This window comes from Giraffa tippelskirchi, chromosome 10, assembly GCF_054371585.1.
Source record: "Giraffa tippelskirchi isolate mGirTip1 chromosome 10, T2T-mGirTip1v1.2.pri, whole genome shotgun sequence".
NCBI classification, from domain to species: domain Eukaryota; kingdom Metazoa; phylum Chordata; class Mammalia; order Artiodactyla; family Giraffidae; genus Giraffa; species Giraffa tippelskirchi.
In genome coordinates this window covers 91,708,229-91,735,344 of record NC_137284.1, presented here as the reverse complement: position 1 = coordinate 91,735,344, position 27,116 = coordinate 91,708,229, and the positions used below count along the sequence as shown (strand labels likewise).

The 27,116-nt window shown below is 38.1% G+C and overlaps 1 protein-coding gene and 1 long non-coding RNA gene across 2 annotated transcripts in view; both read right to left on the bottom strand.

Moving 5' to 3' along the window:
* LHFPL3 (LHFPL tetraspan subfamily member 3) overlaps positions 1-27,116 on the bottom strand; it is a 589,331-nt gene that overhangs the window by 485,232 nt on the left and 76,983 nt on the right. The window lies entirely within an intron of this gene.
* LOC145524135 (uncharacterized) lies at positions 13,055-18,606 on the bottom strand. Its single transcript, XR_014067229.1, has 2 exons — positions 14,619-18,606; positions 13,055-13,129 (listed from the first exon to the last, which is right to left on the bottom strand). It is a non-coding gene; the product is annotated as an uncharacterized LOC145524135 (long non-coding RNA).

Genomic DNA, 27,116 nt, shown 5'->3' with positions numbered 1-27,116 from the left:
TTTCTGCACTCATTGTTTTTCATCATGATCTCAATTATATGCTAACTGGAGTTAACATTTACTAGTGGTATAATGATATGGGGCAATCTGTTTTCTTTTCAGGCTGACAACAACCATTAAATGCCAACAACCATTAAATCCAAACACATCCTGGGCAATGCCATTATTAAACACAGGAAATACACTCATTTGAAATGGTGAGTAAAAATTTTTAGACAGCAACATTATATGAACTTGTCAAAGTTCTTTTTAAATCAGTAAGAGAATTCGACCCTCAAAACTGAAATGTTAAGGCTGCTGGTTGGTAGCATGAAATTGTATGCAACAAGACTGTTTTGGATCACTGCTTAGCTACTAAGGTCAATAAGACTTTGTTTGTGCCATTTACAGTTTATGCATAAATCTAACAGCATAAACAGATACTCTAGCCAATTTACATTCTCAGCAGCAACTCTGCTTTTACAATTTGTTTGTCTTCTGAAAAGGGGAAAAGAACAATTTAATTGATTGCACATAGTGTCTCCCTTACAATTTTCTTAAAAATATCAGGCCAGCTGTGTTTCATTTCAGAGTTCCCTGTCCTCAGATTGAGGCACAATCATGCTTTGCTCAGAATATAGAGGTTCCTAAGAAATTCTATGAAATGCTTAACAATGTTCCTTCTACAGAATCCTTTAAAAAATCCACACAGAAATTCCTCTGCTAGAGATCCTGAAAAACTCATCAGCTTCAATTTTCTCTTCTTATTCCTGAAGCTGTATGTGTTTCTTAAAAAGCAAAAGAGAAATTCTAATTAAGAGAATTGTTTTTACATGGATAAAATATGAAAGCTACTATGTCTCATGGTTAACCATTTTTGGTATAACTATGATTCTCTACCTACTGTTCACACTAATGCCCTCAAACAGGTTTCAAAGAAAAAATAAACTTTTGTGTGATACATAGTTCTCCTTCACTGATGTAATGGAGAAATACAGTGCCACATTTAGAGGAGATAAAGGGATTCATTTAACTCTCCCACCTCTACTGTAAATTGTATTTTTTTTAGTCTCTATATAATAAGCAGGCAAGTGAGATTTATATTTTAAATCACTTTTTCTACAGAAAAGAAATTAATCAACCAACAGGTCAAGTGGTAAAAAAAAAAAAAAAAAAAAGAGATGATGCCACGAATAGGACGCTTTGCCTGGTGTTTGACTATGATGGGAATAGAAAAGAGTTGTAAACAATGACCCTAAGATACTAAAACCAACATGAGAAGGTGTTTTTATGAGTAAACACTGTTTGTAGTGCAAAACACACCACTACCTGGAGCATCCTAGAAAGGTTTTACCAGAGGAGAGGCACACAGAGCTGTTCTCATAGAGAAGGCAAGAGCACAGTGCTCAAAAGCATGGACTCTAGAGCCAGACCACCCGGGTTCCAATTCTCACTCTACCTCTGCTTGACTACGTGACCTTAATTTAAGCAAATTATCTTACTGCTTTGTGCCTCAGTTTCCTTGGCTATAAAACAGGTATAATAGCATCTTCCCCATAGGGTTTTTCTGAATATTAAATGAGCTACTGTAAAGAGACCTTGGAGGAGTATCTGACAAATAGGCACTTTCTTAATCTTAGTATAATTGTTTGTGGACAGTGAGGATTCAGAGAAGAAGAACCAAATGGCAGGAGTCAACTGGAGAAAAAGGCACATCTTAGGCAAACAAGGTAGGGATGTGATCACATCCCTTTATGCCAATGCCAGCTTAACAACATCAAATCCATTTGAGAAAAGAAGCTGGTCAGCACAACTTGGGATCTCACGCTGACTGGTCTAATGAAGAAGGAATCTGCACGTGGCAATAAGCCAGAGCCTACCCCTTTCCTTTTCTTTGCCTGATGTATTCTAAGCCAGTAGTTGATTTTGAAAAGAGAATAGTAGCTACCTTTTCTTCCTCTAAGCTTGCAGGTAGTAAATGGATAAAGAGTAGGTTTGCAATCCATCATCTTCCGTTATTGCGTATGAATTGTGGGGTGGACTAGAAGGGGATGAAGAACTTCAGAAAGAAATCTCCTTGTCAACATGCTAATATACAGATCTCTGATGATAAACGGTATTTACTTAGGAAAAAAAAAGATACATATGTATGTACAAGTGAATCACTTTGCTGTACACCTGAAACTAACACCATTTAAACAACTATACTTCAATTTAAAAAAAAAAAGGTATTTACTAACAGAAGAGTACTTATCTATAGAATACTTATAGGAGGATGTACCTGGACTACCTAGGACTGCTTATAGTAAACAGACTTGGAATCTATAGATTTATGGGATAGAAAATGTCACATAAACTATGGAACTCTCTAGCATACAATGGAGATTCTTCTAAGTGAAGCAAACTGCACACATCACTTACACACCTGCTTATCTTGGCCCAGGATATACATACTGGTACAGCAAGAAAAGACCTGGGGTGCACAATGGAGGTTCCAGACCACTTCCTGCTTTGCCTGTGCCCTGCAACTACTAGAATCCTTACAATTATTAGTGCGTGCATGCTAAGTCGCTTCAGTTGTGTCTCACTCTTTGCGACCCTATGGACCATAGCCCACCAGGCTTCTCTGTCCATGGGATTCTTCAGGCAAGAATACTGGAGTGGGTTGCCATTTCCTTCTCCAATTACTAGTGCAATTGATACTAGATAGGATTTTATTATTTTTTCTACAATGTGTAACATTTCACTATTTGTTGTTTCATGTTAATCTAGCCATATTTTGAATGATAATAAGCAATTCTAGTTTCATTTGTTTCCTCTCTATGACAATCTTTACACAGCAACCACACACAGGGAGGTGGGGGAGTGGAGTGGATTGGAAAAGAGCAGGGGCTTTTGGTGTGACACCACCTCTCACAATTCTGCACCAGCTATTTAATCTGTCTTCATTTCAGCTTCCTCATCTGTCAAATGGAGAGAATCACTCTAGGGACTGCTGTGAGGATGAAATTAACTATATATATATAGTTAATATATATATATATATATATGGCTTAATATAGCACATACAACTACAGTAAACACTTGCTAAATCACAGTTCTTGAAATTAGGGAGCAATATTACAAATCTTAGATCAGTGCCTCTTGTTGGCAGACAAGAGGGAGGAGAAAAATGAGGAGGAGTAAAACGAGAAAGATCCTGTTCCTTTCACCTTAATTTATGCTAATGTGCTTCCTGTTCTGATCTGAACAATCAGAAAAGAAATTTGCATGTAGAACTTCAGCCACATCTTTCAAAACAGATTTAAAACATATATATAAAATATTGCTACTTGCCTTGTATCTGTTTTCTGGAGTCAGCATATCTAGTTCAACAGATTGCCACCAATTTAAATAAATGTTTTTACTTTCTAACATCTGAATTGCAGTACTGCAGTATTACTTCTAAAAGGAAAATATTTCTTTGATTTGTTTTCAATATTGCCCTTGTCTGAACTGCTTTTCATGTGTGTGCTATCTGTCCTGTTGATATTCTGATAGACTCAACAATGAAATTAGAACAAACCCACAATCATTAAAGGAGTAGAAAAGAGCAAATTTAATTTTCCAAGGACTTCTTCTGGGAAGCTTATTTCTATTGTTCTGAAACTTACTTCTAAGTTTCAATTAGGTTTATAATAGGTGACTTTAGGAAAAGAGTGGTGAGGGTCCTTTATGAACATTCATGTTACCTGTATGTTTCAAAGAATTAAGACTATTAAATTTCAAAAGCATACAAAAGCTATATACTATCGTTCTATCCTACCGCCTTCTGTCAAAAAGTTGTATTAATAAGCCTTTTTGGTTGTTCTCCTGTGAAGGATATACCTAGCTCAAATGCCATTCTGAACAATGACTTCAAGATATTCATAATACAGCCAATGGCTCCATAACTATCTATTATCTTGTTAATCCTTTCATAAATATGAGTAACCAACATTATTATCAATTAAAAAAAAACTACTAGAACTGAGAACTGAAATTATAAGTCATAAATTGAGAGGTTAACACATTCAAAACCAACTAACTACCAGTAAGCATGGGAACAGAGTGAAACACTTAAAAATTGATGCTTTCAAATCGTGGTGCTGGAGAATACTCTTGAGAGTCCCTTGGAAAACAAGGAGACCAAACCAGTCCATCCTAAAGGAAATCAACCCTGAATATTCATTGGAAGGACTGATGCTAAAGCTGAATCTCTAATACGTTGGCCACCTGATGTGAACAGCCGACTCACTGGAAACAACCCTGATGCTGGGAAAGATTGAAAGCAGAATAGGGCAACAGAGGATAAGATGATTGGATGGCATCACCGACTCAATGGACATGAGTTTGAGCAAACTCTAGGAGATGGTGAAGGACAGGGAAGCCTGGTGTGCTGCAGTCAATGGGGTTGCAAAAAGTCAGACACGATTTAGTGACTGAACAAGCTCATATTACCTTTTAATTAAAATAGCCTTTCCCTTCTCCAGGGGATCTTCCCAACCCAGGTATAGAATACAGGTCTCCCGCATTGCAGGCAGATTCTTTACTAGTGGAGCCACAAGGGAAGCCCAAGAATACTGGAGGGGGTAGCTTATTCCTTCTCCAGCAGATCTTCCTGACCCAGGAATTGAGCCAGGGTATCCTGCATTGCAGGTGGATTCTTTACCAACTGAGCTATGAGTGAAGCCCTTAAATACTCTCACTGAAAACAATCCATTTGGAAAGAGTCTCTTTTTATGAGGGCATAGTCAATATGCCTTCTCTATTCTTCAGTGTTTAAAGCACAGAAGAAATTTTCCATTAAAATAACTTCCGGTTGGGTTCTATAATACTCTTAAATGATTGAGGAAATGAATCATTTCTGAGAATCACTCAAAATCACATTGAGATGCTCAATATACATGAGTATTAGACATTTTTCTTTGCCAATCCATCCTTCAAATGTTTTAATTTACATGTTTACTAATATCCTTTTTAGCTGCTTCCTTGTAGAGTTATTAAGATCATTTGGTGATTATCTTTGTATGATCCATATCAACCAGCAAAATATTAAGTACATTATTATACATACCTGTCTCTCTGCTGCAAAATAATATACTGTTTATATCCTTTGCATGACCTTGTTTTAATCTTTAATAAGATGTGTTATAACCAAAAATGACTTAGTCAGTTTAATGGTGAAACATTTCAGTTTATGGATTATTACTCTCCTTAGCCACTAAATTTATGTTAACTTTTAACTTGTTTACACATTCATTATTTTAGTTATCCAGTTGATTTTTATAGCAACCTTGTGGACAAGTTAGATTCTTCAATGAATAATGCAGGCACAAAGAGAGGTAAATTATTTGTTCAAGTCATGCAGTTGGTTAGTGAAGGAATCATGTCTCCTGGTTTTTGTTCAAATGCTCTTCCTAATAATCAGGAAATACCACCTCACACCTGTTAGATGTTAGATCAAAAAGACAAGAAATAGCAACTGTCGACAAGGATGTGGAGAAAAAGGAACTCTCATACATTGTTGGTAGGGATGTAAACTTGTGGAACTACCATAGAAAACAGTACAGAGAGTCCTCAAAAAATTAAAAGTAGAACTGTCATGTGATTCAGCAATTCCACTCCTGGGTAGTTATCTGAATGAAATGATACACTATCTCAGAGAAATGTTTGCACTCCCATGTTCATTGCAGCATTATTCACAAGAGCTAAGACATGGTCACAACCTAAGCGCCCATCAATGGATGAATAGACAAAAAAGATTTTATACACACACACATATACATACACACAAATGGAATATTATTCAGTCACCAAAAAGGAAAGAAACTGCCTTTTGTGACAACATGAATGAAACTTGAAGGCATTATGATAACTGAAATAAGTCATAAAAAGAAAGACAAATGCTACATTATCTCATTTATATTTTAAAAAGTTGAACTCACAGAAATTTAAAAAAGCTGAACTCACAGAAACAAAGGATAGAATGGTGGTTATGAGGGGCTGGAGGATAGGGGTTGGGGAGAAATTGGCCAAGGAGTACAAACTTCAAGTTACAAAATAATAAGTTCTGGAGATCCAATATACTGCATAGTGAGTATACTTAATAGGACTACATTATATCCTTGGAATTTGCTAAGAGAGTAATATCTTAAATGTTCTCACCACACACACAAAGAAGGTTAATTATGTGAGATGACGAATATGTTAACTAACCTTATCATAGTAATCATTTCTCAGTATATAGCACATATCAAATCATCATGTTATACATCCTGAACTTATACATGGTTATTTTGTCAATTCCATCTATCTAGCTGGGGAGGATCAAACTTAATGAACACACACTAAAGGAAATAAAAACCGAAAAAAGAGCATCTGAGTGTCAATCCCTGATATAACCTCTTTTAGGCTTCTTCTTCTAAGATACCTACACATATAAACACACACACACACACACACACAGCTAAATCATTAAAATGTGAGACAAAAAAAAGTTGGGGTACTGTCATGAAATTTGGAAGGAACAGGCCAGTAGAATCTGAACTGGAGCTTGCCATAGTCTTCCCATTGAAATAATACCAACATTTTTGAGGAGACAGACAGATGGTCTCCCCTCTGCCCCACTCTTCCCAGCCCCTGACTCAGTAATCCAGTACCTGAACCAATCAAAACCTTGCACCATCTCTCTGTCATGAGTTTGCTATGTCTGGTCACTAAGTGCTAGCATCACCCTGCCTCTCTGGATACCTCATATACATTCATTCTGTAATTCTTATATTCAGAAAACTATAGGAACCATATCGGAGAGGAGATGGGCATAAGAAAAGCATATACACCAGAGGTACATTGCTTTCTGAGAGGTGAAGTCCTACTGAAGTTGGCAGGAGAGCAAATTGATATTACCACTCTAAAAATAAATCTGATAAACTTTAACAAGAACTTGCTCATTTAAAACACACTACCAATTCCATTTCTAGGGGTCAAGAGAAATCATCAAACATACAAGCAAAGATCTATGTTCAAAGATATTTATCATGTTATTTATGAAAGCAAATAATTGAAAATCACCTGGACATCCAAAAATAGAGCAATAATTACACATTCTAATCATAAATACAATGAAATAGTATGAATTCATTTTATTTTCAAGACTATTGAACGAATGACAAAATGTTTACAATTGGCTAACAAGAAAACACGTGCTCACAGTACTTAAACCTGGATAATAAGATGATGAGAGATGCTAAACTTTTCTTACATTCTTCAGTTCAGTTCAGTCGCTTAGTTGTGTCCGATACTATGTGACCCCACAGACTGCAGTACACCAGGCTTCCTTGTCCATCACCAACTCCTGGAGTTTACTCAAACTCGTGTCCATCGAGTTGGTGATGCCATCCAACCATCTCATTCTCTGTCATCCCCTTCTCCTCCCGCCTTCAATATTTCCCAGCATCAGGGTCTTTTCCAATGAGTCAGCTCTTTGCATCAGGTGGCCAGAGTATTGGAGTTTCAGCTTCAACATCAGTCCTTCCAATGAATATTCAGGACCGATTTATTTTAGGATGGACTGGTTGGGTCTCCTCGCCATCCAAAGGGCTCTCAAGAGTCTTCTCCAATACCACAGTTCAAAAGCATCAATTCTTCGGCGCTCAGATTTCTTTATAGTCCAATTCTCACATCCATTCATGAACACTGGAAAAACCATAGCTTTGACTAGACAGACCTTTGTTGGCAAAGTCATGTCTCTGCTTTTTAATATGCTGTCTAGGTTGATCATAACTTTCCTTCTAAGAAGTAAATGTCTTAATTCCATGGCTGCAGTCACCATCTGCAGTGATTTTGGAGCCCCCCAAAATAAAGTCTCTCACTGTTTCCATTGTTTTCCCATCTATTTGCCATGAAGTGATGGGACCAGATGCCATGATCTTAGTTTTCTGAATGTTAAGTTTTAAGCCAACTTTTTCACTCTCCTCTTTCACTTTCATCAGGAGGCTCTTTAGTTCTTCTTCACTTTCTGCCATAAGGGTGGTGTCATCTGCATATCTGAGGTTATTGATATTTATCCTGGCAATCTTGATTCCAGCTTGTGCTTCACCCAGCCCAGCATTTCTCATGAGGTACTCTGCATATAAGTTAAATAAGCAGGGTGACAATATACAGCCTTGATGTACTCCTTTCCCAATTTGAAACCAGTCTGTTGTTCCATTTCCAGTTCTAACTGTTGCTTTCTGGCCTGCATACAGATTTCTCAGGAGGCAGGTCAAGTGGTCTGATATTCCCATTTCTTGAAGAGTTTTCCACAGTTTATTGTGATCCACACAGTCAAAGGCTTTGGCATAGCCAATGAAGCAGAAGTAGATGTTTTTCTGGAACTCTCTCGCTTTTTTGATGATCCAGTGAATGTTGGCAATTTCATCTCTGGTTCCTCTGCCTTTTCTAAATCCAGCTTGAACATCTGGAAGTTCATGGCTCACGTTATGTTGAAGCCTGGCTTGGAGAAATTTGAGCATTACTTTACCAGTGTGTGAGGTGAGTGCAATTGTACGGTAGTTTGAGCATTCTTTGGTATTGCCTTTCTTTGGGATTGGAGTGAAAACAGACCTTTACCAGTCCTGTGGCCACTGCTGAGTTTTCCAGATTTGTCGACATATTGAGTGCAGCACTTTCATAGCATCGTCTTTCAGGATTTGAAATAGCTCAACTGGAATTCCATCACCTCCACTAGCTTTATTTGTAGTGATAATTCCTAAGGCTCACTTGACTTCACATTCCAGGATGTCTGGCTCTAGGTGAGTGATCACACTATCGTGATTATCTGGGTCATGAAGATCTTTTTTGTACAGTTCTTCTGTGTATTCTTGCCACTTCTTCTTAATATCTTCTGCTTCTGTTAGGTGCATACCTTTTCTGTCCTTTACCGAGCCCATCTTTGCATGAAATGTTCCCTTGGTATCTCTAATTTTCTTGAAGAGATCTCTAGTCTTTCCCATTCTATTTTTTCCCTCTATTTCTTTGCATTGATCACTGAGGAAGGCTTTCTTATCTCTCCTTGCTATTCTTTGGTACTCTGCATTCAAATGGGTATATCTTTCCTTTCCTCCTTTGCCTTTTGCTTCTCTTCTTTTCACAGCTGTTTGCAAGGCCTCCTCAGACAACCATTTTGCCAATTTGCACTTCTTTTTCTTGCAAGTGCAAATCAAAATCACAATGACATATCACCTCATATCCAAGCTGTCCACTTTTTACTTAAAATTTCCAGATGGTTGCCATGTAAGACAATGTGATAATTTAAATAAAATTATTTCACCCCAAATGGGAAATGGGGCACAAAGCACCTAGTTGATCTCTACTGATAATGTTCCCACCATCTCTCATGTTGAAATCTTAAACATCCTTCAAGACTTCAGTCATACCCCAGTGACACCAAGGTTTTCCCCATTCTCCATTTCTTTTGCTTCTTAAGATCTACACAGCAGTCTTTGTGCCTTTCTTATAGAACTTATCTTATCTGCCATTAGAGCTATTTTTGCTCTCGACTATCCCATCAAAACTTTAATTACTTAAGGGCAAGCACTTCCATAATGGTCCGGTGGTTAAGAATGTGCTTCTACTGAAGGGGGCACAGGATTGATCCCTAGTCAGGAAACTAAGATCCCATATGTAGTGTGATATGGTCAGAAAAAAAAAAAAAAAGCACTTAAGAACAAGTATTATGTATTGTAATCTTCCACCAACCACAAAACCTAGCAGGGTGACCTAATCTTTTAGAATTAGCATCCAAGTGAGAGTAAGCTGAAGAAAGGAAAAGAAATCTTGTATCCAGCAGAGGGTCAGATATGGTTATATGAGATGTCACTGAACCCTCACTTCAACCTCATGAGGTAAGTCCTGCTGATTTTACAGACAGAGCATCTGTGGTTCAAAAGGGTTCCTCAAGGTACCCACAATCCAATAGCTATTAAATGACCTGGAGGAATCCAAACCATTTCTTGGACTCCAAAGTCCAAGGCATTTCTAACTCTAACCTCTACCAAGAGATAGAAGTTAACAAGCACAGGTTCAGAAAGACAAACGATATGGATACCCTTAAATATTCCCTAAGTTATAAATCCCTTGAAAGCAGGCTGTGTGTTGCATGTCTTTTTGAATCCTTCTGGTTTTCATACACTGCCTTTAACTCCAAGAAGAAATCAGTGAGTATCTATTGTCTCCATTTCATTTCACCATATCTGGCATATCTGACATGAGTTGGCTGCCATGTAGCACCAATGACATCACATTTTCTTCCTGCACACCTACCCATGTCTTTCTCCAAAAGAACACATTTAGTTCAGTAGAAAGATCATTGGCTTTGAGTCTGATGACCTGAATTTGAATTCAACTACACAACTTCAGGAATGCTATTCGCCCTCTGACTTTAATTCATGTATCAATTAAATGAAATGATTTCAATTAGTGGACACAGTTACAACCACACCTTAGGGTGATTCTAAGGAATCAATAATAGAACTGACTGTAGAATTTGATATATGAATTTTCTGGTACCTGGTAGATAGGCAGTTGTCTTAGTCTGTTTGGGCTGCTAAAAGAGTACTATTAACTGGATGATGTATAAATGATAAAAACTTATTTCTCACAGTTCTGGAGACTTGGGAAGTCCCAAGATGAAAGCACTCACAGATTTGGCATCTGGCAAGGGCCTGATTCCTGTTCATAGAAGATCATCTTCTTGCTGTGTCCTCACATGATGGAAGGGATGAGGGAACTTTCCAGAGTCTCTCTTCTGACCTAATCATCCTCAAATGACCCAACCTCCTAATGATATCACATTGGGGATTAGGTTTCAACATATTAATTTGGCAGTGGGGCCGGGGGGTGGGGGGACACAAAAATTCAGTCTATAGCAACAATACAAATTGGTTATCTCTTTGACCTTTCCTTGGATAACCACTGCTAATGTTAGCTATGAAACTGTTCTCTTAACATGTCCAACTCAGCCTGTATTCTGCAGGTAAAACGCTCTCTCTCTCTCTCCTGCCTACAAAGATGCTTTGCTTATCCAAGTCTATGATCTTTGGACTCAAAGTCTCCACATAAATAGGAATATATCTGCTGCACAGTTACACCTCCATTCAGTTGGGTCCCAGCTCACTAGGAAGCTCCCAGTTGGCAAGGATCTGAGTGGAGTGGCTGGGTTATAAATGAAAAGCTTTAAATTTGTGAATGACTATGACTTGACAGCATGCTTGTGAAAAGGTCTGAATCCTTATCTAGAGGACACTAAAGGAAACAGAAACTCTTAGCCAGATTCATCCAGAAATGAGTCACCCTGTGCTAGGATTCTAGCTGTCACTTTACCTGTTTAACTCAGGGAAACTGTTAACCTCCTAAAGGTTTCATTTCCTATTTCACAAACAGGAATTATGAATCTTACATTTCAATCCTCTTGTGAAAAATAAATGGAATTATAAGAAGTGAATGCCACAGGCCTATAGTCAAACATATAATTCAGTTCAGTTCAGTTCAGCCGCTCAGTCGTCTCCGACTCTTTGCGACCCCATGAACCACAGCATGCCAGGCCTCCCTGTCCATCACCAACTCCCAGAGTCCACCCAAAACCCTGTCCATTGAGTTGGTGATGCCATCCAACCATCTCATCCTCTGTTGTCCCCTTCTCCTCCTGCCCTCAATCTTTCCCAGAATCAGGGTCTTTTCAAATGAGTCAGCTCTTCACATCAGGTGGCCAAAGTATTGGAGTTTCAGCTTCAACATCAGTCCTTCCAATGAACACCCAGGACTGATCTCCTTTAGGATGGACTGGTTGGATCTCCTTGCAGTCCAAGGGACTCTCAAGAGTCTTCTCCAACACCACAGTTCAAAAGCATCAATTCTTCTGCACTCAGCTTTCTTTACAGCACAACTCTCACATCCATACATGACCACTGGAAAAACCATAGCCTTAACTAGATGGGCCTTTGTGGACAAAGTAATGTCTCTGCTTTTGAATATGCTGTCTAGGTTGGTCATAACTTTCCTTCCAAGGAGTAAGTGTCTTTTAATTTCATGGCTGCAGTCACCATCAGCAGTGATTTTGGAGCCCCAAAAATAAAGTCAGCCACTGTTTCCACTGTTTCCCCATCCTATTTGCCATGAAGTGATGGGACCGGATGCCATGATCTTAATTTTCTGAATGTTGAGCTTGAAGCCAACTTTTTCACTCTCCTCTTTCACTTTCATCAAGAGACTCTAGCTCTTCTTCACTTTCTGCCATAAGGGTGGTGTCATCTGCATATCTGAGGTTATTGATATTTCTCCTGGCAATCTTGAAATACTCAATATATGCCAACCGTATCTTCTCAAACATATTCATGTTTTAAATATTATGTGTTGTTCCAAAGATCTAAAACCAAAATTTATGATTAAAAAGTTGCCAGGAATGATTGGTAGGCAATGTAGCATAGTAGTTAAAATCTTGGACTTTTGATTTAAAGAATTTGAATTTGAATCCTGAATCTACCATTACCGTGTGACTTTAGACAACTTACATTCTTTGCCCATCTTATAAAATGAGGATAACAATAGTACTTGGTTCATTAGACTATTGATAGGATAAAGTAAAATTTTATGTTAAGCACTTAGGAGAATGCCAGGTATATAATAATGCCCTAGATAGCTGTCATTATTTGGGAACACTTTTTTTTTTTTTAATTGAGGTAACACTGGTTTATAACATTATATTAGTTTCATATATACAACATTCTACTTATATTTCTGTACACACTACAGCATGATTACCACCAAAAAATGACTTTCCATCCATTACCATACAGCTGATCCCCTGGATTTTATTCTTACTTTGATAGTCATTTGATAAATTAAGTGTTAAATGCATTACTAAAGTCAGCAATGAAAAACACTTTATTTCCCATCAATTCTAAATTATTACTAAGTAAAAGTGCAAGGGAGGAGAAATAATAGTTTTTATACCATGATATATAAACAGGAGAAAATAATATCTCAAATGTCATTTTTTCTTCATTCTCTTATTCTATAGTACTGAAATCATTTTGCTAGGCTCAAAAATTTAATCACTAGAAAAGTAGATGGAAAAGGAAATGGCAACCCACTCCAGTATTCTTGCCTGGAGAATCCCATAGACAGAGGAGCCTGGTGGGTTACAGTCCATAGGATCGCAGAGAGTCAGGCATTACTGAGCAACTGAACAACAACAAAGTAGATTGACAAAGCCCATTATGATCTTACCTGAGGTGAAAAATAAGATCTCACAAAAAGGATTAATACTACTTTGAAAAACTATACAACTGAATTTAGAAACATATAAATCACACATATGTACACACATACACTCACCCACACACCCCTCCTTAAAAACTCAAGTAATTAAAGTAATTGTAAAAACCTGTTGAGTAGTTTTGATGGATTTGATCTGTTAATGCCAAATATCAATAAAAGACCAGGGTGAAACAACCAACTTGAGAACAACCTGATTTTCACCTTCTTTGCATTGGTAATTCTAGGGAAGTTTATTTTTACTTAAAACTATAGGAATTCTAAGCTATGAAGTCAAGTAACTTTGAGTTTCTATAAGGTAACACAGGATGAAAATACAAAGTATTTCAATATAAATATTTAGCTAGTTAACAGGTAGCTGGTTTCTAGCAATAAAAAAAAAAAAAAAAAAAAGTGCCACCTACTCACTTGAGTTTTTCAAGTCAGATTCATGGAGCTCAGCTCCTCTACCTCCTAAAAAAGTTCTTGTCTGACACAGAGACAGAAAACCATGGAGACAAAGCACTTGTTTGAACTAGTGCAATCTGTCTTACACTTTTATGGCTCTATTCTGATTCCTTTTATGATTGAAGAGGTGACTACAGTGATTTACTGCTACTAACCAGAATCAAAAGTCAGTAACCTTGATTTTCAAGCCAGACTTTATCTTTTAAAATACTCTCTCTGAAATATACTGTGCATTTCTCAAACAATTTTACTTCAGTAAAAATGGACCAGTAATTACATCATTATTGATCTCTAATGAAACACATAATCACTTTTTTTAGAAATTTTTGCTTCATTTGGGCTGAGTCTAACTCCAAAGACATTCAATTAAATGTAATTATATTTTGAAAAGTTCTAAATGTTTAGTGTCAAATTTAAGCATAGTTATTCACCCACATTACAGAAAGTAGGAAAACCAGAAAATAATTGTCTAAATGATCTCATTAAAATAAATGTTTAAAGATTTAATTTATCAACCATGATATAACATATCCTTTTCAAGAGTATGTGCTGTGCTTTGTCGCTCAGTTTTGTCTGACTCTTTGCGACCCCATTGACTGTAGCCTGCCAGATTCCTTTGTCCACGAGGATTCTCCAGGTAAGAATACTGGAGTGGGTTGCCATGCCCTCCTCCAAGGGATCTTCCCAACCCAGGGATTGAACCCCGGTCTCCAGCATTGCAGGCAGATTCTTTACCATCTGAGCCACCAGAGAAGCCCTTTTCAAGAGTATGGTAAAACTCTATTCTCTAGAACAAGCATCAGCCAAATTTTTCTTTAAAGGGCCAGGGAGATCTTTGAAGCTTCGGGCCATATGACCTCTATCACAGCTCCTCAAATTATGCTGTTACAAAAGCACCTACAGATAATATGTAAACAAATGAGCAGGGTTGTGTTCCAGTAAAACTTTATGTCCCCTGAAGTAAGAATTTCATGTAATTTTCACATATCACAAAATATTCTTTTGATTTTTTTCAATTCTATAAAAATATAAAAATCATTCTTAGGCATTAAGCCATGCAAAACCAGGTGGCAGACCAAATTTGGCCAGGTAGCTATACTGAGCCAACCCTGTTTGTAGCCATCACAAAGGAATGTGATGTTATAGATTTACTGTCAGGTAATAAGAGAAATCGAGCACCTAGGCTCACAAAGGACATGCTTTGATCCATAGTGCCATCAAAACCACAATCTATTCTGTAGAGATCCTGAGGTTCACTTCATAATCTTTCTCTTTTTCTTTCCCCTCCAAAGACATCTTTAAGCACACTTGTAAAAAACGTTATCAAAGTTATCCAAAGACCAAAGTAATGTACTCAAAAGGAGAAATTTAAATAGCGCCATCATTAATTATATATTTTTTCTCATTCATTCATCCAGGTGATAAAATTTCTCAGAGTGCCTACTCTGTGTTTGATGCCTTGAGAAATGTCAGGAGTGCAGAGAGGTGTAAGGACACATTCCTTGCCCTGAAGGAAACCAGGGTGCAGTGAGTGAAACAAGCAAGTAAACTCAGATCCACACTCTGTGCTCTGTGCTAGGGAGCAGGGATCCTCCTCTGCCTTGGGAGGGTCCAGCTCAAAGGCCCACTCCTCACCTGTGTGGCAAAGCCTTCTCATAGTATATGTGAGCTGAGCCTCAAAGAGTTTGCCAGATAAGGTGAACCAGAACAGGGTAAGCAAAGTCTATTGGCAAGAGCCCTTGGCTAAGCAAGCCAATTCCCTACTTTAAACTTATATAAATTTACTTTAATTAGATTGTGGAATCTCCCCCAAGTGAAGAAACTAATAAGTAATAACAAAGAGGAACTTTTCTGTTTTATTTGCTCAGAAAGTTCACTGTTTAAAACCTGAAGCACTTCTAGTGGGAGTAAACATTGAGTCATCCACAAGTATTCACTGGTTGGAAGCTTTTTTCGATAACCTTTTTGAGTTTATCCTGTTATTTTTTATTGCATTCATGTGGCATAATGCTAAATAATTCTTCTTTCTCTCAGTGTTTTACACCTTTAAAATGTTTGTATACTGCTATTATCATTCCCCTGAGTCACTTCTAAGCAAAGCTAGACATTCTTTGCTACTTTAATCTTTCCTCGTAATTTAATTCCATTGTTCCCTTAATAATTCTTATTATTTATTTTCTCTTCATGGCGTTTTATCTTCAGTTTTCTGAATGTTTCTCTTAATGAAATGTCCACACCTGAGCCACTCAAATACCAATAGCAGAAATAGAGAACATAGAAGTTTATTGATGGCTATTTTTAGTATAAACCTAGTTTGTCTTGACTTATATTTTCTAAATATTCTCCTTTCCAAATTGAATTTCTGAAAAATATCTGGCATGGGGTAGCTTCTTTTCCCTTAAATAAAATATGAGTTTAGGATTTTTGCTTTTGTTTCTCAAATTCTAAATCACCCAAAAGGCTATGCTCACTTTATTTTTTTTTTTCTTCCCCATTGGTCTCTGTCATTTTCTATTTGGTAAACACAAGTTACTTTTTGGTCTTCTGAATACTACTGAAAGTAATTTGGCTATTTTTATTTAATGAAAATATTAGCTTAAATATTATGCCAAATACATTTCTAAAAATCCCATCCTTTGAAAAATGTTCAAAAATAATATTTTCTCTAAGGTTTTCTTTTCTTCCAAGAATTTCAAGAATCTTTATAAACACATTTGGGATAAATACTAGGAATGAGCCAATACTGTGTTTAGAGTTTGGGTTTAATCCCTGGGTGGGAAATGGCAACCAACTCTCCAGTATTCTTGCCTGAAAAATTCCATGGACAGAGAAGCCTGGTGGGCTACAGTCCATGGGGTCACAAAGAGTCAGACACGACTGAGTGACTGAGCATGTGTGTGTGCACACACACACACACTTCAGTGCAGATATCAATACAAAATTCATAGCTCTAAATTACTTACAACAATGTAATGAGACACATAGATAGTCCAGTAAACCTTTACAGATGGTGGCTGTCCTTCACCATCAGGGAATACTTATGAGAATGATGTAAAATGGAAAATTCACAAATAGTTCTCATGAAAGGTTTGGAGAAGAAGAGGGTTAAAATTTTTGAGCTAAAAATATTGAGAAAAAATTTTAAATGTCTGTGTGTTTCACAGAAATTATACAGGCTGAGCTGCTTTAGACAGTGTTAAAGGGTATTTGAATTTGTTAATTTGGTTCAGTGGAAAGGATATTGTCTTTGAGGTCAAATGTCTAGATTTTTTTTTACCATTTATGAAATCTGGTAAAAAATCAGATGACAAGTAATTGAAATCTGGAATTTTTCTAGCATAACTCCTAAACTAAGGAATCTCAGTATACTCTATGTAGAATATTTGATTTTCTTTAGCAAAACGGCAACCAAATGACTTGTCAATATGAATAACCTTAAGAATATGCCCCTAAGTGACTGAAAGAATTGACCTACCAGATAGGGCTAATTATATTCTCCCATTAAGTGATGAACAAAAATCTGCCAAAAACAACTTCAGTTACAGTATAATTTATGCCAAACTGTTATTTTTGACAATAGTTAATTGGCAGGTTCAGACACTTCTTGTGTTCATCATCACCACTGAGAATACACATCTTCTTAGAGTGTCAGTAAGGAACTTGACCTTGGATGATTGCTTGAAGACATCAATATGTGAAAACACATGGCAGATCAAGTTCTAATTCTCTCAGAGAGTCCTTCCATAGCCCTCCAAATAACCCCTGGGCAGGGTAGCCACTTCAGGGTAACATAATTGCCTTAAGAATAGACAAACACAATGGAATTCTCAACTGTGATCTCAGTGAATGGAGCAGATGTGGAAAAACATCATTAGAGCAATAATAAATGATAAGTGAAAGTCTTAAATGACCCAACAAAATTAAAACTGTACCAAATACCAACATTCACTCTGATTTCAAACAACTTAGTACCTAGATGTTTATTCTAGCATCTTAGAGCTATACCAGGGCCTTGCCCACCCAAGGATGCAGGATGTCCAGGGATGTGAGAGACAATAGGGCTAGCAGCTTCTGGGCCAGCTTACAGAAATTCTCCATCCCTCAGAAAACTCCACAGGAAGTGACTTTTTCCTCCCAGTACCTTGCCATATTTCAGCAGTGCAAAGAAGCTTCTGGAAATTGGTGTGTTTACTCCCATTATGACTAAAACCCCAGTCAATAGAAAGGGAATTTAACATTTGTAAAGTGAAAGTCATTTAGTCGTGTCCGACTCTTTGCAACTCCATGGACTATACAGTCCATGGAATTCTCCAGGCCAGAATACTGGAGTGGGTAGCCTTTCCTTTCTCCAGCAGATCTTCCCAACCCAGGGATCAAACCAGGATCTTCTGCACTGCAGGCGGATTCTTTACCAACTGAGCTGTCAGGGAAGCCCCTTACTGTTTGTAAGTACCTACTATATGTCAGACCCTATGGGAGGCACTGGGGACACTGAAACAAACAAGACCTAACACATGCTCTCAAGGCATTAAGGCCAGCAAGTGTCTTGACCACTAAGGTCAGCAAAAAGAAAAGGACAAACAAATCATAGTAAAACAGTGTGATAGAGGTGGGAAATAAGGACATGTAGCTGCGATGAGTACCTGTGCATGTTAAGTCACTTCTGTTGTGTCCAACTCTTTGCGACCCATGGACTGCAGCCCTCCAGGCTTCTCTGTCCATGGAATTCTCCAGGCAGGAATACTGGAGTGGGTTGCCGTGCCCTCCTGCAGGAGATCTTCCCGACCCAGGGATCGGCCCCGCTGTTCTTAATGTCTCCTGCATTGGTGGGCAGGTTCTTCACCACTAGTGCCGTCTGGGAAGCACCAAGAGAGTACCTAGGGGATGCTCTTTTTGTCAGGAAAGGTTTCCTGAAGGAGGGAAAAGAGAAGTTTGCCAGTGAAGAACAGAGAGTAAGGGAGAGGAGTGGGATATGGCAGCTGTCAAGCAGGCTCACCCCGTCTATCATCACAAGAAACTATTGAAGTGGTTCTGGTTTTTTCCAGAACCCCTTTTTCATGGAGCTCAAGATAAAGTTTTAACCTACAGGAGCCTTTATTTGTGCTATTTGCTTAACATGGAACCCTTATTCCCTGTTTACTATCAAATTCCCACTCTCTCTTCAAGACTCAAGTCCCTTTTGAACTAAACGCTCCTTGGTTTAGTCCAAAGCACCTTGGTTTAGGACACTGCTTCTTTTCTGCTTGCTCACACTCCTCCTTCTGCCTTTCAAATAACAGATGCTCTGTAAGTGTTTGCTGAATAAGTGGGTTATTGGAGGGTAAGAAATGTGCCTTCTTTTCATACCATGAGGTGTGTATAGGGGGAGAAAGACAGATTGTAGAGAAGAGGAAAACAAAGGACAGTGTGGTAACTTGTAGGAAGTGAGGGGATAATGTGATGAAGTGGCTGAAAACGCCCTGATCCAGTTACATTTTTGTTCCTATGCTTCCACTGTAAGCATGGCCACGGCATCCCAGGAATTCCCAGAATTTCTAAAGGGTCTCAGATTTTCTTAGGTGGTGTGGGTGATAAGACAGCCAAAAATTAATTGAGATTCATATACAGGCATGCCTCCTTTTATTTTGCTTTGCTTTACTGTGTTCTGTTTTGTTTTTTACAAATTGAAAGCTTGTGGCAACTCTACATTGAGCAAATGTATTGGTGCCATTTTTCCAATAACATTTGTTCACTTTGCTTCTCTGTATCAGATTTGGGTAATTCTCATAATTATCAAAACTTTTTCATTATTATTATACTTGTTATGGTGATCTCTCTTCGATGATTTTTGAATTACAAAAGATTATGACTTACTGAAGCCTTAAATGATTGCTAGCATTTCTTAGCAATAACTCATATTTAAATTAAATTATTTACTTTTTTTAGACATAGAGTACAGCATAATATAAAGATAACTTCCATATGCATGGGGAGATAAAAAAATTCATGTGATTTGCTTTATTGCAATACTTACTTTATTGCCATAGTCTGGAACCAAACTTGCAATATCTCTGAGGTAAGCCTATAAAAAATATTTTTTTTTAAGTGAAATAATTATGGAAGTTAAGAGGAACATGGTGAAATGATTTATTGGGTAACAAAGTCCAAAAAACAATAATAAGATTCTATACTCTTAGTGTTACAGCTCTAGAGAAATTTTTTAGATGAGAATATTACATGATAAAAAATTATAGTCTATAATTTTTACTTTAATGGAATTTGTACAATTTTATTAGAAAATTCACTTTTTACTAATTACTTTAAATGTGTTTCAAGTGCTATAAGAATGTTCCTTATGCTCTAATAAATTTACTTTTGCATTTGATTTTATTCAGTCTTCTTTGATTTCCAGATTTTTACTGGGACTCCAAGGATACATTAATCTAATGATTTTTAACTCAACCAAGCAAAACACTACAACTAAAAAAAAGAATAAGATCTCTGTATATTTTTCACCTTTCTTTTCCTTAACTCTTCAGTATTGGGCCTTTGTACCATATTTCATTGTAGAAACATAGAGGATCTAATAAAGAACATAGGTTGAAGAAAAGAGGATGTCTTTGATTTTCCTAGATTGAGCTTTGACAAACTTTTAATGTAATAGCTCTGTCATTCCTTCCCTTGAGAAACTCAGATTTATAGCATCATAATTCTGCCGTTGCTAGCTAAACCCTCTGGTTGCAGTCAACAACAACTCTCATCGGTATCTTACCATAATCACTGCCATGGAGCCTTTCATTTCTGGACTATTATTTCTCTTATGTCAATACCATTTTGTGTCATTTTGTGCCATCTTTATTTCACTATATTTGACCTCCTTCATGTCTCTCTGTAGAAGTGGTCTTTGAAAGCCATTTCATACAATGTAACCAGAGTTCCAAAGACTAGCAAGGAGAGATAAGAAAGCCTTCCTCAGTGATCAATGCAAAGAAATAGAGGAAAACAATAGAATGGGAAAGACTAGAGATTTCTTCAAGAAAATTAGAGATACCAAGGGAACATTGCTTGCAAAGATGGGCTCAATAAAGGATAGAAATGGTATGGACCTAACAGATTCAGAAAATATTAAAAAGGTGGCAAGAATACACAGAAGAACTGTACAAAAAAGATCTTCACAACCCCGACAATCATGATGGTGTGATCACTCACACTCACCTAAAGCCAGACATCCTGGAATGTGAAGTCAAGTGGGCCTTAGAAAGCATCACTACGAACAAAGCTAGTGGAGGTGATGGAATTCCAGTTGAGCTATTTCAAATCCTCAAAGATGATGCTGTGAAAGTGCTGCACTCAATATGTCGGCAAATTTGGAAAACTCAGCAGTGGCCACAGGGCTGGAAAAGGTCAGTTTTCCTTCCAATTCCAAAGAAAGGCAATGCCAAAGAATGCTCAAACTACCGCACAATTGCACTCATCTCACACGCTAGTAAAGTAATGCTCAAAATTATCCAAGCCAGGCTTCAGCAATACATGAACTGTGAACTTCCAGATGTTCAAGCTGGTTTTAGAAAACGCAGAGGGACCAGAGATCAAATTGCCAACATTCGCTGGATCATCAAAAAAGCAAGAGTTTCAAGAAAACATCTATTTCTGCTTATTGACTATGACAAAGCCTTTGACTATGTGGATCACAATAAACTGTGGAAAATTCTGAAGGAGGTGGGAATACCAGACCACCTGACCTGCCTCTTGAGAAACCTGTATGCAGGTCAGGAAGCAACAGTTAAAACTGGACATGGAACAACAGACTGGTTCCAAATAGGAAAAGGAGTACGTCAAGGCTGTATATTGTCACTCTGTTTAATTATCTTATATGCAGAGTACATCATGAGAAATAATGGGCTGGATGAAGCACAAGCTGGAATCAAGATTGCCGGGAGAAATATCAATAACCTCAGATATGCAGATGACACCACCCTTATGGCAGAAAGCAAAGAAGAACTAAAGAGCCTCTTGATGAAAGTGAAAGAGGAGAGTGAAAAAGTTGGCTTCAAGTTCAACATTCAGAAAGCTAAGATCATGGCATCTTGTCCCATCACTTCATGGCAAATAGACGGGGAAACAGCGAAAACAGTGGCTGACTTTATTTTTCTCGGCTCCAAAATCACTGCTGATGGTGATTGTAGCCATGAACTTAAAAGATGCTTACTCCTTGGAAGGAAAGTTATGACCATCCTAGACAGCATATTAAAAAGTAGAGACATTACTTTGTCCACAAAGGTCCGTCTAGTCAAAGCTATGGTTTTTCCAGTAGTCATGTATGGGTGTGAGAGTTGGACTATAAAGAAAGCTGAGCGCTGAAGAACTGATGCTTTTGAACTGTGGTGTTGGAGACGACTCTTGAGAGTCCCTTGGACTGCAAGGAGATCCAACCAGTCCATCCTAAAGCAGATTAGTCCTGGGTGTTCATTGGAAGGACTGATGTTGAAGCTGAAACTCCAATACTTTGGCCACATGATGCGAAGAGCTGACTCATTTGACAAGACCCTGATGCTGGGAAAGATTGAAGGCAGAAGAATAGGGCAAAGGAGGAAAAGATGGTTGGATGGCATCACCAACTCAATGGACAGGGGTTTGGGTGGACTCCACAGTTGGTGATAGACAGGGAGGCCTGGCGTGCTGTGGTTCATGGGGTCACAGTTGGACAGGACTGAGCGACTGAACTGAACTGAACTACACATAAGGTGAGCAACTGAAAAAACTGAGTAAACCCAAGAGAGAATTGGTTCTTATTTTAGTGCGGCTGAATATATAGGATTCAGTTCAGCTCAGTTCAGTCATTCCGTTGTGTCCGACTCTTTGTGACTTCATGGACTGCAGCATGCCAGGTTCCCTGTCCATCACCAACTCCCGGAGCTTACCCAAACTCATGTCCATCAAGTTGGTGATGCCATCCAACCATCTCATCCTCTGTTGTCCCCTTCTCCTCCTGCCTTCAATCTTTCCCAGAATCAGGGTCTTTTCAAATGAGTCAGCTCTTCATATCAGGTGGCCAAAGTATTGGAGTTTCAGCTTCAGCATCAGTCCTTCCAATGAATATTCAGGACTGATTTCCTTTAGGATGGACTGGTTGGGCCTCCCTGCAGTCCAAGGGACTCTCAAGAGTCTTCTCCAACACCACAGTTCAAAAGCATCAACTCTTCAGTGCTCAGCTTTCTTTATAGTCCAACTCTCACATCCATACATGACCACTGGAAAAACCATAGCTTTGACTAGACAACCCTTGTTGGCAAAGTAATGTCTCTGCTTTTTAATATGCTGTCTAGGTTGGTTATAGCTTGTCTTCCAAGGAGCAAGCGTCTTTTAATTTCATTGCTGTAGTCACCATCTGCAGTGATTTTGGAACCCCCAAAAGCAAAGTCTCTCACTGTTTCCTCTGTTTCCCCATCTATTTCCCATGAAGTACTTCCCTTGTGGCTCAGCTGGTAAAGAATTTGCCTGCAATGTGGGAGACCTGGGTTCAGTGTTTGCTTTCTGCTGTAAGGGTGATGTCATCAGCATATCTGAAGTTGTTGGTATTTCTCCCAGCAATCTAGATTCTAGCTTGTGCTTCATGCAGCCCAGCACTTTGCATGAAGCACTCTGCATATAAGTTAACTAAGCATCCTATATATAAATATATATATAGGATTATAAGCACATTAATTCAAAGGTACAAGAAATTAATAAACAGAAACCTCAATTATTACAGAGTTAGGAGACTAGAAGGGGGAGCTCTCACACCCTGCAACCATAGCAGAGTCCAACTGGAAGAACTCTTCTTCCCTCGCAAGGATTCCACCAATGAAAAACCATGGGCTCTTTGTTTACTGAGCCCTTCCAACTTCCTTTCCCCCTCTATAAGAGCGGCTCCTTCCCTTGCCCTTGGGAGACTTGCATATGGCTCATCATAACTGCAGACCCTGACTGCACTTATCTGCTGATCTCAAATAAACTCAACTTTGTGGGAGAAATGTGTGGCAGTTTATTATTATTTCAGGTCAACAGAGGTAATAGAGTTGCCATGCTTTCTATGTGGACCCAAGGGCAGGAAAGATGCCCTACAGAGAAAGAAGAAAGAAGAGGAGCCTTGGTGTTCTTCCAATATGTCATTCTTTCAGGCCCATCTGCCTTCCTGTTCTTGAAGCCAGGGAGACAATATGGATCCCCTTTGGGTTTTAGGTTTACTTGCCTATTTCTACCACATTTAGCCAGAGATAGCTTTTATTAGTGCATGTACATTTATAAAAAGCAAAGTTATTTTTGAGGGTTTGCAAAATCTAGAGCTCAATGAACACCATCTACATTAGGAAATAAAGAGCAAATCTCACTATGACTTAATCCAATATGTGAAATTATCTGGCGCCCTAGAAAAATCCAAGCTGAGGACATTTACTCTCAGAAAGTATTAAAATTTATTCTCATAAAGTATATTTGAGACAGAGAAGAAACTGAGACAAAAAATGCAGAAGAAATTCAGTATCTCAGTGGCAGGCAATTTATTTCTTCCACCTGTTGTCCAATTCCTCCCACGTCTCCTAACTATTTCTTCTCTTGTCAGTCAGTGGGCTCTTCTGATAACTAAGTAGATAAAACCTGTGGAGAGTGTCGCTGGGGTAGGAGTGGAAGAGGAAGTCTGAGAGTGGGTGGCAAAGAAACTGGCTGCCAGTTTCAGAAAAAAAAAAAAAAATTATTGCCTGTAATGATACAAGTGACACTAAGTGGCAGACTGGCTGGAGCACACAAGAAAGTCACTGAATTTACTCAAAGAACAAGGGGCATGTCAGCAGATGGGAGAATACAGCTATGTCACAACTAAACAGCTCTGAAGTCAGCTTTGCTAATGGACTAGACACACATATTTAGGAAAAACTAGAGTTAATTTTAAAATCTCTATGTTTGTTGATCATGCTAAAATATCCATCCAATACTTAATAAAATAACTACAAGCTCCTTGTAAATCAAACCTTTAGAATCTCTTCCTCCCTGATGTCTTTCATGGCAATGAGGCATAGAGTAGATGTGGGGTAATCATAATATAAAATTAGCTCTCTGGACAAGAACTAGGCACGGCATGTGGCAGTGTTGATCCTTAGAAAATGATGGCTACTAATTATAACTAATTAACCTCATTTGACTTGTTAATGATAATCAGAATGTTTAAAAAGGAATATAAAAATAATAATAGTATTAATTATATTCTTAAATATTCACCCATAACTTCTTTACAAAATTAATTATCCTGACAGAAATGTAGGACAGAAGGAAAACTAACACTAGCCTAAAACAAGTATAGCATGCTTGCAGAAGATTTCTTTTCCTTTTTAGAAATAGCTGTTTATATCTTTCTGATTATTAAAAAAAAAAAACTTTCAAAGAATCAGAAAACTTAGAAGGGTATAAAAAGATAATTTAAATGACCTAAATTCTATCACTAGGTTCATTAATTGATATTCCTGAAGTTATCCTTCCCAGACTACACTAAAAAGACTAGGTAGATTTTTCAGTTTGATTTGCCAAAAGGTTGAACCAGAATTTTTTATAACAGTTTTATTGAGATACAATTTGCATGCTATATAAGTCAACCTTTTAAAACATACAAATTGGCTTTTTGTATATGCAGAGAGTTGTTGAGCCACTGTTAATATATGACTTTAGAACATTGTCATTACCATTAGCAGTCACTCCCCACTGCTCCTACCCTCAAGCCTCCAGTAAACATTAACCTATTTCTGCCCCTAAAGATTTCCCTATTTTGGAAATTTCACATAAATAAAATCATATAATATGTGATCTTTGTGGCTAGCTTCTTTCACTTAGCATGTCTTCAATATTCATCATGTTGTAGCATGTATCACTACTTCATTTCCTTTTATTGATGAACAATACCCCATTATATGCACACATGGCATTTTGTTTATTCATCAGTTGATAAACATTTTTTTTTTCACTTTTTGGCTATTATGAACATTCATGTAAGATTTTGTGTGAATGTATATTTTCATTTCTCTTTGGTAGAATTGCTAGGTCATAGAGTAACAATGTTTAATTGTTTGAAGTCCTGCCAGACTGTTTTCCAAAGTGACTCCACCATTCTGCATTCCCACCGGCAGTATATGAGACTTCTGATTTCTTCACATCCTCAACAACACTAGTTATTATCTGAATTTTTTGAGTCTAGGCATCACAGTAGGTGTGAAGTGGTATCTTGGGGTTTTGATTTGCATTTCAATGATGGCTAATGATGCTGAGTACCTTTTCACCTGTTCACTGGACATTTGTATACCTTTCTCAGAGAAATGTCTGCTCAGACTCTGCCTGTTTTTAAACTGGGAATTCTTAAAGCAATAGGAATACTAGACCACCTGACCTGTCTCTTGAGAAATCTGTATGCAGGTCAGGAAGCAACAGTTAGAACTGGACATGGAACAACAGACTGGTTCCAAATCAGGCAAGGCATACGTCAAGGCTGTATTTTGTCACCCTGCTTACTTAACTTATATGCAGAGTACATCATGAGAAACACTGGGCTGGAAGAAGCACAAGCTGGAACCAAGATTGCTGGGAGAAATATCAATAACCTCAGATATCCAGATGACACCACCCTTATGGCAGAAAGCAAAGAACTAAAGAGCCTCTTGATAAAAGTGAAAGAAGAGAGTGAAAAAGTTGGCTTCAAGCTAGCTCAACATTCAGAAAACTAAGATCATGGCATCTGGTCCCATCACTTCATGGCAAATAGATGGGGAAACAGTGGAAACAGTGGCTGACTTTATTTTTGGGGGCTCCAAAATCACTGCAGATGGTGACTGCAGCCATGAAATTAAAAGACGCTTACTCCTTGGGAGGAAAGTTATGACCAACCTAGACAGCATATTAAAAAGCAGAGACATTAATTTGCCAACAAAAGTCTGTCTTGTCAAGGCTATGGTTTTTCCAGTAGTCATGTATGGATGTGAGAGTTGGACTATAAAGAAAGCTGAGCACCAAAGAACTGATGCTTTTGAACTGTAGTGTTGGAGAAGACTCTTGAGAGTCCCTTGGACTGCAAGGAAATCCAACCAGTCCGTCCTAAAGGAGATCAGTCCTGGGTGTTCATTGGAAGGACTGATGTTGAAGGTGAAACTCCAATACTTTGGCCACCTGATGTGAAGAACTGACTCATTTGAAAAGACCCTGATTCTAGGAAAGATTGAAGGCGGGAGGAGAAGGGAACAGAGGATGAGATGGTTGGATGGCATCACTGACTCAATGGACATGAGTTTGAGTAAACTTCAGGAGTTAGTAATGGACAGGGAGGCCTGGCGTGCTGTAGTCCATGGGGTCACAAAGAGTCG